The sequence below is a fragment of the Bos indicus genome, chromosome 7 (genome assembly GCF_029378745.1).
Source record: "Bos indicus isolate NIAB-ARS_2022 breed Sahiwal x Tharparkar chromosome 7, NIAB-ARS_B.indTharparkar_mat_pri_1.0, whole genome shotgun sequence".
In the NCBI taxonomy this organism is placed as follows: Eukaryota; Metazoa; Chordata; class Mammalia; order Artiodactyla; family Bovidae; genus Bos; species Bos indicus.
In genome coordinates this window covers 84,509,576-84,520,326 of record NC_091766.1, presented here as the reverse complement: position 1 = coordinate 84,520,326, position 10,751 = coordinate 84,509,576, and the positions used below count along the sequence as shown (strand labels likewise).

The following is a 10,751-nucleotide window of genomic DNA, read 5'->3' as shown; positions in this document are numbered from 1 at the left end:
GACACTTACTCCTTGGAAGGAAAGTTATGACCAATCTAGACAGCGTATTAAAAAGCAGAGACATTACTTTGTCAGCAAAGGTCCATCTAGTCAAAGCTCTAGTTTTTCCAGTAGTCATGTATGGATGTGAGAGTTGGACTATAAAGAAAACTGAGCACTGAATCATTGATGCTTTTGAACTGTGGTGTTAAAGACTCTTGAGAGTCCCTTGGACTGCAAGGAGATCCAACCAGTCCATCCTAAAGAAGATCAGTCCTGTGTGTTCATTGGAAGGACTGATGTTGAAGCTGAATCTCCAATTCTTTGGCCACCTGATGCACAGAGCTGACTCACTGGAAAAGACTGATGCTGGGAAAGATTGAGGGCAGGAGGAGAAGGGGACGACAGAGGATGAGATGGTTGGATGGCATCACCAACCCGATGGACATGAGTTTGGGTAGACTCCGGCAGTTGGTAATGGACAGGGAGGCCTGGTGTGCTGCAATTCATGGGGTCTCAAAGAGTCAGACATGACTGAGCGACTGAACTGAACTGAACTGAAGCATCAAGTCAGCTAGGAAGAGAATGCACCCCCAACCAAAAAAAAACAAAAACAAAAACAGCACCTGCTAGTTCATTTGTAACCAGAGAATGTTTCAACAGATCCCTTCCTTTTTCAGTAGCCCTAAAATTAGTCAATCTCCTTCACTTATGACCCATGTACTTCTGAAAAATGCTACCTCTGCTCTGGGATTTAGAGTGTTTGAGACTTTGTATGTGCCTTTAAAGAGCAGACTCTAGTTCTCCCAGTTTTAAACCCTATGGTTTCCAAAGCTAAACATTACAGGGGCTCTTCTTCCCACTGCAGGTTTCCGCATGGCTGAAGACCTCAAGGTGGAACTCAGAGGCCCGTCACTCGCAGCTGCAACATTCCTCCTGTTTGTTGAACACAGTGCTTGAGGTGTGCGTCCCAGCCAGATTGTTTCTCCATACTCCTACCCCATCTCTCGTGGCTTTTTCTTTTTATCTGTACTTGCAGAAAATCTTTTCTATTAGTTTTCAGCTCATTCTTAGAGATGAAAATGTTCTATATGTACTTTTTTTGTTTTTTCATGAAAAAAGGCAAGCTCAGGTTTTTCCTACTCTACTATCTTGTCTTACTTGGTCAATGTCTTTTCACAAATGCAGATATGAATGAATGTAATGGAGATACTTGAATGTAATGGAGAAAAATATTTGAGTTGGATTAAAAAGTAAATGTAAAGGCCCCAAGTGGCGCATTGCTTGCAAGGGAAAGAGGAAACATTTTAAGAGGGATGAAGGTGTGAAAGGTAATGAGGTACCTTAAATTTTTCACTTGAAAATTCTGTAAAGACTCATTAATGGTCCGTTCAATTATGTGGAAGATTTGTTTTTCTCTGGAAGTGACTTTGGATAGCAGTTATGGAATGCTAGTTGTAACTTGCATTTGGAGGGTTTGCTGCCTTCAAAACTTGATCTAGATTGTCTAGTAGGTCTTGTTTATTCTCTAAGTCTATAGATAGTAGAATCAGTGTGTCACTTATTTCAGGGACTTCACTCTTAGCCGTTGATGCATGGGTCATGAATGCTGAAAGCTCAGCAAGACTTTCATATTCCCCCTGAGCTCTCAGACAGAATAAATAACTTAAGGTTCTTGAGGAAAGTATCAGTATGTTGAAGGAACCCTTGATATAAAAGGCGATCATCTCTGGGTGACCTGTGAATTGATGCTTTGCCAACTCATGCTGAGGATGAGAGGGGCAGCCCAGGATAAATAACCTTTTCTACCGAAGGATCTGACTGTAGAAATTGAGCAACTGCCATTCCATTTTCAAAATGCTTCTCCATACGGACTTATAGAGTCTTCAGGCCTTTATTGTGGGGGTAACAGTCAACAGGAGATGGAACTGCTCCAAGAGAATTTTGTAAAAAACAGGATTAAGTGACACTAAGCCCATAAGGCCACTGGAAATATGTTGACATAAATGTGTTATCAATGATTAAAATAATGTCTCCAAGTTTAAGGACAGTATGTGCACAGATTTCAGTCAGTCATCTTCAGGCCAGGATGTGTAGGGGTTTCAATCTAAACAAGCTTGGTTTCTGCCATAATAGCTGCCTCTAACCATTTGGTTTTGGAACAATCAACAAGGAAATCTTTAATACAAATTCAGTTGTCACCTGCCTAAAGAACCCTGTTTGTATCTCCATACACATCATCTTTACAAACAATTTGGCCCCCTGCTTTTTAACAGATTGTTAATAGTCACAGAGGCTACTTAGTCCCCTCCAGGGCTGCCACAGCTTTTTCAAGCAATTCCTGGTGGGATTCCAGACTGGCTAAACTCAAAACCCTAGTGTCACCTAGGAGGCCCTTGCTTGAATGTGGTAGACAGCGAGATAGGGGGCACGGCACCCTGGGATGTCCAAGTTCCTGTTCCGCATGGATGGCTGCATGGGGAAATGTTGGAGCCTAGGCAGGAAACCTAGAGGTGTCTTTTTACTGCATGCTGAACTACAAAAGAGAGAGAGAGTTAAACAGTGAGGAAGATAAAAGTATGAAATTGGTGCACTGGGACTTGAAAATGACAGAACAGTTAGGTGAAGGAGAGGTAACAGCACACCTGGGATCCAGCATTTAGCCCATGAAAACTGGACTCTGTGACCTTTTACTGCTCTTGACCTAGATGTGTAGTGATGGTTTTTGAGAAGAGTCATAAAATTATCTTCTTTAACAATTTTGCAGAATCACTCTGAATGATGTATTGAGATAGGATTGTCAACTAGGTGCATATTATAATAATCTAAATGGAGAGTGTTGGTGGCTAGGACAAGGGTAGCAGCTGTGGAAAAGTGAGAAATGGACATATCTTGTATAATTTTCAGAGAATTGATATACCAATATATATTGATCAGTTGGATGTGACTTATGTGAGAGAGAGACAGTGATGACTTCAAAGTTTGTGACCGAGGTGATGGGAAGCATATAGTTACCATTCACTGCTTTAGTAAATATTTTGGGAGAAGATTGTTGGGGGAAAAGAAATCAAGATTCTAAAATAATCTCTAAAACATCTCTTAAATGTCCAAGTAGAAATATATGAGACAATGTATTGTATGTGTCTTGAATTCAGAGGAGAAATGAGCATGGTAGCAGCAGTCAACTTGATGAAGAATGTCAAAAGGTAGCAGCAAAAGAGTGCAGATGCCCTCGAATCTCTAAATTAATGGTGTCATCACTTAGGTCACACCGATTATTAACAGTCACATCAAAGCAGAACAGATGGCAAGGCAAAAAATAGGAAAGTGATGGGCAAAGCAGGGCTGCTTGGTTCAGTGGGGGCCTAGGAAGGATGAGGAGTGCTATCAGGCCACTTGGCAGGTAAGAAGGGACAAACGAGTAAAGTGACCTTCTCAGATTTCTTTATTCTAGATGATTGGTATTTGTTCTAATGGCCATTTGGCTCAATTTGTAACATAAACAATATAAAAGAACCCCAAATATTCCAGAAGAGGTACTAGGCAAGATGGATTATAGCATAATCACAGAAACATAAGCATTGTTAAAGGTTCATGAGTCTTGACGCCCTCACAGAATGACCAGGCCTGTTTAGAAACAGGTATAAGAACCTGTATTCTGTACTAGAAATGTTAAGAAAGAGCAATATTAAATACTAGACTTCTTGATTAGTATTACTGGATTGACAAACATGACCTGTTAGGGCATATAGGTTAACTATTTAAACAGTAAGTCATTGGTCAGTCATAATGGCATTAACCTATATATCATAAATTGTTTGGGATATGTAGTTAGCAGGACTATCTCCCCTAAAGTCTACTTTAAGAGGAAAATTACTTCTTTGGTGCATAAAAGTTATTTGGAATTGAGGAGGCCATTACTCCAAATAAAATACTTTACTATCTCAATGTTGTAATTATTTTTGGTATAGAATCAGAAATATAGACAACACAAAATTAAGCAGAACAAATTTAAGGAAGAAATAAAATTTGCTTTAGATATATATATTGATTTATGAATAGAATTAAATTTTGCATTCACATTCATGTACTTACCCTAAAGTCCTTCTTACCAGGTAGCTAGGTTATTTTATATTCTAGATTTCCCAGCAATGATTCCTGATGTTATTACTGGGCCTACCCAAAGAGTAAATGATTCATCATGGCTAAAATGAATGGAGTCAAATGTATAATAACAAGCAAGGTGTTTTCTGAAAACAAGGCAGTTTCTAGAAATATGACTGAGTTCTCAGTAGAGGATGTAGCCAAACTGTGGTTAAGCAGAAGGAGAACTCAGTTGCGAAGTTCCATTATGGAGAAAGTTTCTGTTTTAAATTTCTTGGAAATGGTCAGTACTCTGAAGGAATATTATTTCACAAAGGTTGACCTCAGTTCCTCTAAGAGATATATGGAGATATATGGAGGAGAGAATGGAACCTTCTACAGCATTCTATCACAAAGAAATTGTCTCTGCAGGTGACATAGCCAAAGTAAGAGATGATTTTTTGGCTCTTGCAAATAATTGAATTACAGTAATGTACAATTATTAGCTGTAACTAATACTACTATTGTTATTAATATTCCATAAAATGGGAAAAAAAATTTTGATATGTGCAAAAGACTTAATGGAAAAAAATTAGGTATTTTATTTAATTTATGATTCAAAGGGTACATCAAGACATGACATAAGAAATCTGGCCTTGACCATTCAAAGAACTCTAGAGAACTTAATCGGAGAGTAAAACTCTTTCTTCCTTCTTTTCTTCCTCAGAACGAGCTTGCTTTACATCCTATTATTTATTCAGTCATTCACACATGCAAAAGGTAGTTGTTAGACACGAATATATGACAAGCACTATTGGATATCAAGGAAAGAAAAACATTTCTTAAAGGGAACCTGAGTTCAAAATTTACAAGGATGTAATTCCCCTAAACCAAGGAACTTGAACCAAGAACTAAGGAGAACTGCCAATCTTTTCAGAAATATACATGGTTAATCAGAGAAAATGCTTCATTTTCTTCAGATGTGTGGGCATCACACAGCACAAGCAACAGACAAGTTCTAATCAAGTCTCCCTCTTGCTTAGGTCCCCCATCCCCTGGGTTCACTCCCTTTACCTCTAGCATTTTAAACAGTGCGATGAAACGATATTCCAACGTATGCAAATGCTTGTATTTTCCAGGAAGAACCTAGACCAAACAGCAAATATGAGAAACTTTATTTGCTACTCTCCTAGTCCTGTCCCTTTGGAACAACCTCTATATCCTAAATTTTACTTTCCCTTATCCTGTAGGTATCCTTTCCCTGTATGGTAAATTGGATATCTCCAAATGCCCTCATCATGGCTCCTCCCTTTGGCCCTTCCTTTCAAATTTTAAGCTTTCATTGTTACTTATTCCTTCCTGGAAAATATGTTTTATTCTTCAGAATGTATTCTGGATGTTAGATCATGTAATTGAATCAAACCATTTTAAGTGTAGTAATTAATTTACTAGTCTGGATGATCACTAAGTCAGCTAAAAAACCTTAAAATAAATAAAATTATTATATATTCACAGCATAAACTCTAACATCTATTAAGACACACCTCTGGAAGTGGAGCTTAGGAAATCAGAGCTAAAAAGATGTTTCCTAATGCAGCCTGACTGATAAATTGATGTTGGGTTCTAGCTGCTTTACCATTAAGGAGTGATGACAGAAGCAAGAATGTGAGAGTGGAGGCGAAATGCATAAAGCTAAAGTTGGACTGGCTAAAGCTAACTAGTTTCCTTAAGTGAATGAGGCAGAGCTCTCCCCCATGGTTCTGTTACTTCTTCTTCTGACTTCCTGCATCAAATTTCTTACTGACTCTTGATTTTTGTCTGTACTTAAAATTTCTAATCAAGTCAGGCCTAACCCTTGCATGAAGTCTTTGAAATTATGCATGGCCTTGATTTCTATTTGAATATTTTCTACCTCCTTAAGCCCTTTGAAGGCTGAAAATATGATTTGAGGAAGCAGATAAGATCATGAAACTTCTCTGGGCAAAAAATAAAAATTAATAGTAAAAGAGAGCAGAAGAGGAAGAAGAAAACAGTTCATGGAACACAGAGTGAGTCAAGCAGCTTAGAAGCAGATTAGAGCCTGACTCCTGGAAAATGCTCAGGATAAATGATAATGAAAAATATTTAAATTAAGTTGTTAAATTTTGACAGTTTCCTTCATTTGACTGCACACATGAAAAGGTCAGTTTTCATTCCAATCACAAAGGAAAGCAATGCCGAAGAATGTTCAAACTACCACATAATTGCAGTCATCTCATACGCTAGAAAAGTAATGCTCAAAATTATCCAAGTCAGGCTTCAAAAGTATGTAAAACATGAACTTCCAGATGTTCAAAGGCAGAGGAACCAGAGATCTAATTGCCAACATCTGTTGGATCATCGAAAAAGCAAAAGAGTTTCAGAAAAATGTCTACTTCTACTTTATTGACTGTGCCAAAGTCTTTGACTGTGTGTATAACAACAAACTGTGGAAAATGCTTCAAGAGATAGGAATACCATACCATCTTACCTGCCTCCTGAGAAACCTGTATGCAGGTCAAGAAGGAACAGTTAGAACTGGACATGGAACACAGACTGGTTTCAAATCAGGAAAGGAGTATGTCAAGGCTGTATATTGCCACACCGCTTATTTAACTTAATTTAACTTTTATGCAGAGTACATCATGTGAAATGCCAGGCTGGATGAAACACAAGTTGGAATCAAGATTGCCAGGAGAAATGTCAGTAACCTCAGATACTAGATGACACCACCGTTATGGCAGACAGCGAAGAAGAACTAAAGAGCCTTTTGATGAAAGTGAAAGAGGAGAGTGAAAAAGTTGGCTTAAAACTCAGCATTCAGAAAACTAAGATCATGGCATCTGGTTCCATCACTTCATGGCACATAGATGGGGAAACAATGGAAACAGTGAGAGACTTTGTTTTGGAGGGCTCCAAAATCACTGCAGATGGTGACTGGAGCCATGAAATAAAAAGATGCTTGCTCCTTGGAAGAAAAGCTAGATCAACCTAGACAGCACATTAAAAAGCAGACATTATTCTGCCAACAAAGGTCTGTCTAGTCAAAGCTATGGTTTTTCCAGTAGTTATGTATGGATGTGACAGTTAGATAATAAAGAAAGCTGAGCGCTGAAGAATTGATGCTTTTGAACTGTGGTGTTGGTGAAAACTCCTGAGAGTTATTTGAACTGCAAGGAGACCCAACCAGTCCCTCCTAAAGGAAAGCAGTCCTGAATATTCTTTGGAAGGACTGATGCTGAAGCTGAAGCCCCAATACTTTGGCCACCTGATGGGAAGAACGGACTCATTGGAAAAGACCCTGATGCTGGGAAAGATTGAAGGCAGAAGGAGAAGGGTATGACAGAGGATGAGATGGCTGGTTGGCATTGCTGACTCAATGGACATGAGTTTGAGCAAGCTCTGGGAATTGGTGATGGACAGAGAAGCCTGGCATGCAGCAGTCCATGGGGTCACAAAGAGTCAGACACGACTGAGCCCCTGAACTGAACTGAACATATGCAAATGCTCTCTGAAGAAATCAGGGAAAGAGGGACCATGTTTAACTTCTAGTATTCAGACTTGGGAAGTTATTTTGAATATGTGTGACAGACCCCCTTCTCTAGGATACTTTGTCATAGGGTATTTTGTTCATTACTAACCTCTTAGCTTGCTACCTTTGTAGGCAGTTGACTCACAAACAAGAAATAACTTTCTATAATGTTGATAAACCTCTCCGTGAAATATGGAAGTCTGAAATGATTGTGACTGTGTGTATGTAGCAAGGAGGGTATCCAAGAATGCTTAGGACTATAGCAGGTTGTGGTCCCACATACTCCTTTACCCAGTGAATTATACACGACCTTTTTTCAGGAAATGTTCCCAGACGTAGGTGAGAAGTGCTTGTTGGGGAAAAATCCAGGACCAAAAGGAATTAGAAAGGCTCATCTTCTTGTTATGGTCATACGAAGCAAAATTTCCCAGACAAAATACACCTCTGTGCTTTACTTCTTTAGTTGCTAACTTGTTTCCAAATCCTTTGTGGTGCCATGGACTGTAGCCTGCCAGGCTCCTCTGTCCATGAGATTTTCCTGGCAAGAATAATGTAGTTGGTTGCCATTTCCTTCTCCAGAGGATCTTCCCAGCCCAAGGATCAAACCTGGGTCTCCTACATTGCAAGTCGATTCTGTCCCACTGAAGCACCAGGGAAACCCACCTATGCCACTCAGTGACATGTGGCATTGTTTTCCATTGACTACTGCAAATGTGACAGTACTGGGTCAGGAGTGCTTCTGGAGCTGAATCCTGAATGTTTAGAAGCAGACATTCCTACCCTTTAGCTATGGTGGTTGAGAATCTGAAGTTTCCAGCTAACATGTAGTTGCATTATTTCAGGGATTCTTTTCTTTTCCTTCAAATTTTAACATATCCGAATTTAGATGACATAATTATTGTCATTCAGGAACAGGTAGGCTTGGAAGTTGTTACTGCCTGCCCCTGTGTATGAAAAATTATAAAATACTGTTAGCTGCTTGGACAATAAGCATACAGAAACTACTGTAGCATTTTTCAAGAAACAATGAATCATTAATGCTTGTATAGCCACCAAGCATGATTTTACATGGGAAAAAATGCACTGGTGTTTCCAGATCAAAAAGTTAGACCCTGAATGGAAAGAAGTTGTAGTTTTAGAGTCATTTAATCAATTATTTCACTTAAATATTCTTTTTATGATTTCACAAGTATAATATATACAAAGAGGTATTTCAGTAGAATAAAATAAAAACTCTAAGTGATATAAAATATAGTATCAGTGTTAAATTAGCAGAGATTTTCCTCTTCATTGAATGGTATATGTAATAATGGTGCATTTACTATAAATGGCATTTTAGATCTATTTTCTTTCACTATTCTGAACATTTGGCCCCAGTCAAGCAAAAGTTCAATCTTATTTGGAGGTGCTGAGTACAGGATAGGAAAGAGTAATGACAACCACCTCAAAAGGAAACAGGAAGCTTTGACTGAGGGCCTAAAAGAACCAAAGTAATAATCAAATTTCTTAGTATTTGTGTATAGAAATATATGCTGCCTAATCAGCCTGATTTCCTTTCAGGCATAATCCTTTATGGGCTTCCCAGGTAACCCAGGGATAAAGAATCTACCTGCCAATGCAGGAATTACAAGATACACAGCTTCAACCCCTGGGTCAGGAATTGCTTCATATTTGGGGTGCAATTTTCTGGAGTATAAAATGGCAACCCACTCCAGCATTCTTGCCTGAAAAATTCCATGGACAGAGAAGCCTGGTGGATTACAGTCCATGGGGTTGCAAAGAGTCAGACATGAATGAGCAACTGAGCATGCAGGTAATCCCTCACACTGACAATATGGGGGAAATAACAGCTGTTTGTCTCTCAGTTTCCCTTAGCCTACCAGAGACTTTGTCTAATGCATAGAAATTTTGTCTGGCATGGTAAACCCAGCTCTAGAATAAAGACTGTGCTAGACTTGAGATTGAGTTTGAGGAGTTAGCATCCTATGAGGAAAGATAAGTAACATCCCCCTATGGATGCACCTGAATGCAAGTCACCACCAACTGGAAGCCAAGGGAGTGACAGGACTGAGTCACAGGGGAATGGTGCAGAAATAGTGCCCTGGAGTGAACCCGTTCCCAGTCTCTCTATACCTCAAAACTCATTCCAGATTCATAACATTAGGCCAAGCAATGCACCTAAAGAGGGCTTCGTAGAATTGGAAAACAAACATCTAGGAAAAAGAGATATCATAGTGTAATATAGTGTAATGCATAGAATAGCATAGCATAACATACAGCACAGTATAGCATCGTGTATTATAGCACAGTATGTAATATAACATAGCATAACGAATACTACATCACGTCATAACATGCACGCATCCCCTCTGGAAGATAGAAAGCATTTACTTTCTATTTACTTACGTTCTTCCTGGACCACGTGGTAAAGATACTATGTTCATTGTTCACTGTTATTTGATACACAGCCTGGGCCATCCTCATAAAGCTTGTTGAAGAGAATATATTTTATCTGCGTGATATTTTAACTATAAAAATTAATGCATTTTGTCATGTCTACAGCATATTTATGAAGAATGGAATGGCAATCCACCCCAATATTCTTGCCTGGACAATTCCATAGACTGAGGAGCCTGGGTGGCTACAGTCCACCGGATCACAAAAAGTCAGACATGCCTGAACGATTAGCACAACAAAACATCATATTTGGGGAGCAGAGACAGCTTTTGCAGGATCCATAAAAGGTTACTAAAGAAAAATGAAAGCTATTTGAAAACATGTAACTTAATTTTTTGGAGAAGGAAACGGCAACCCACTCCAGTGTTCTTGCCTGGAGAATCCCAGGGACAGGGGAGCCTGGTGGGCTGCCGTCTATGGGGTCGAACAGAGTCGGACACGACTGAAGTGACTTAGCAAAAGCAGCAGCAGCAACTTAATTTTAATAATGATTATATAGTTATATTTTAGAATTATTATGAAATATAATAGCAATAAAAGTATTATGTAATTACCTAGCACTATAGTCCCATTTTATACTGTTTATGGAGTTCTCATGGAAAGAATGCTGGAGTGGGTTGCCATTTCCTCCTCCAGTGGACCACATTTTGTCAGAACTCTTCACTATGTCTCGTCTACCTTA

At 39.0% G+C, this 10,751-nt stretch overlaps 1 pseudogene; it reads right to left on the bottom strand.

Moving 5' to 3' along the window:
* Positions 1-1,430: 1,430 nt before the first annotated feature.
* On the bottom strand, positions 1,431-10,090 carry LOC109561131 (cystathionine gamma-lyase-like; annotated as a pseudogene).
* Between the last annotated feature and the right edge of the window lie 661 nt (positions 10,091-10,751).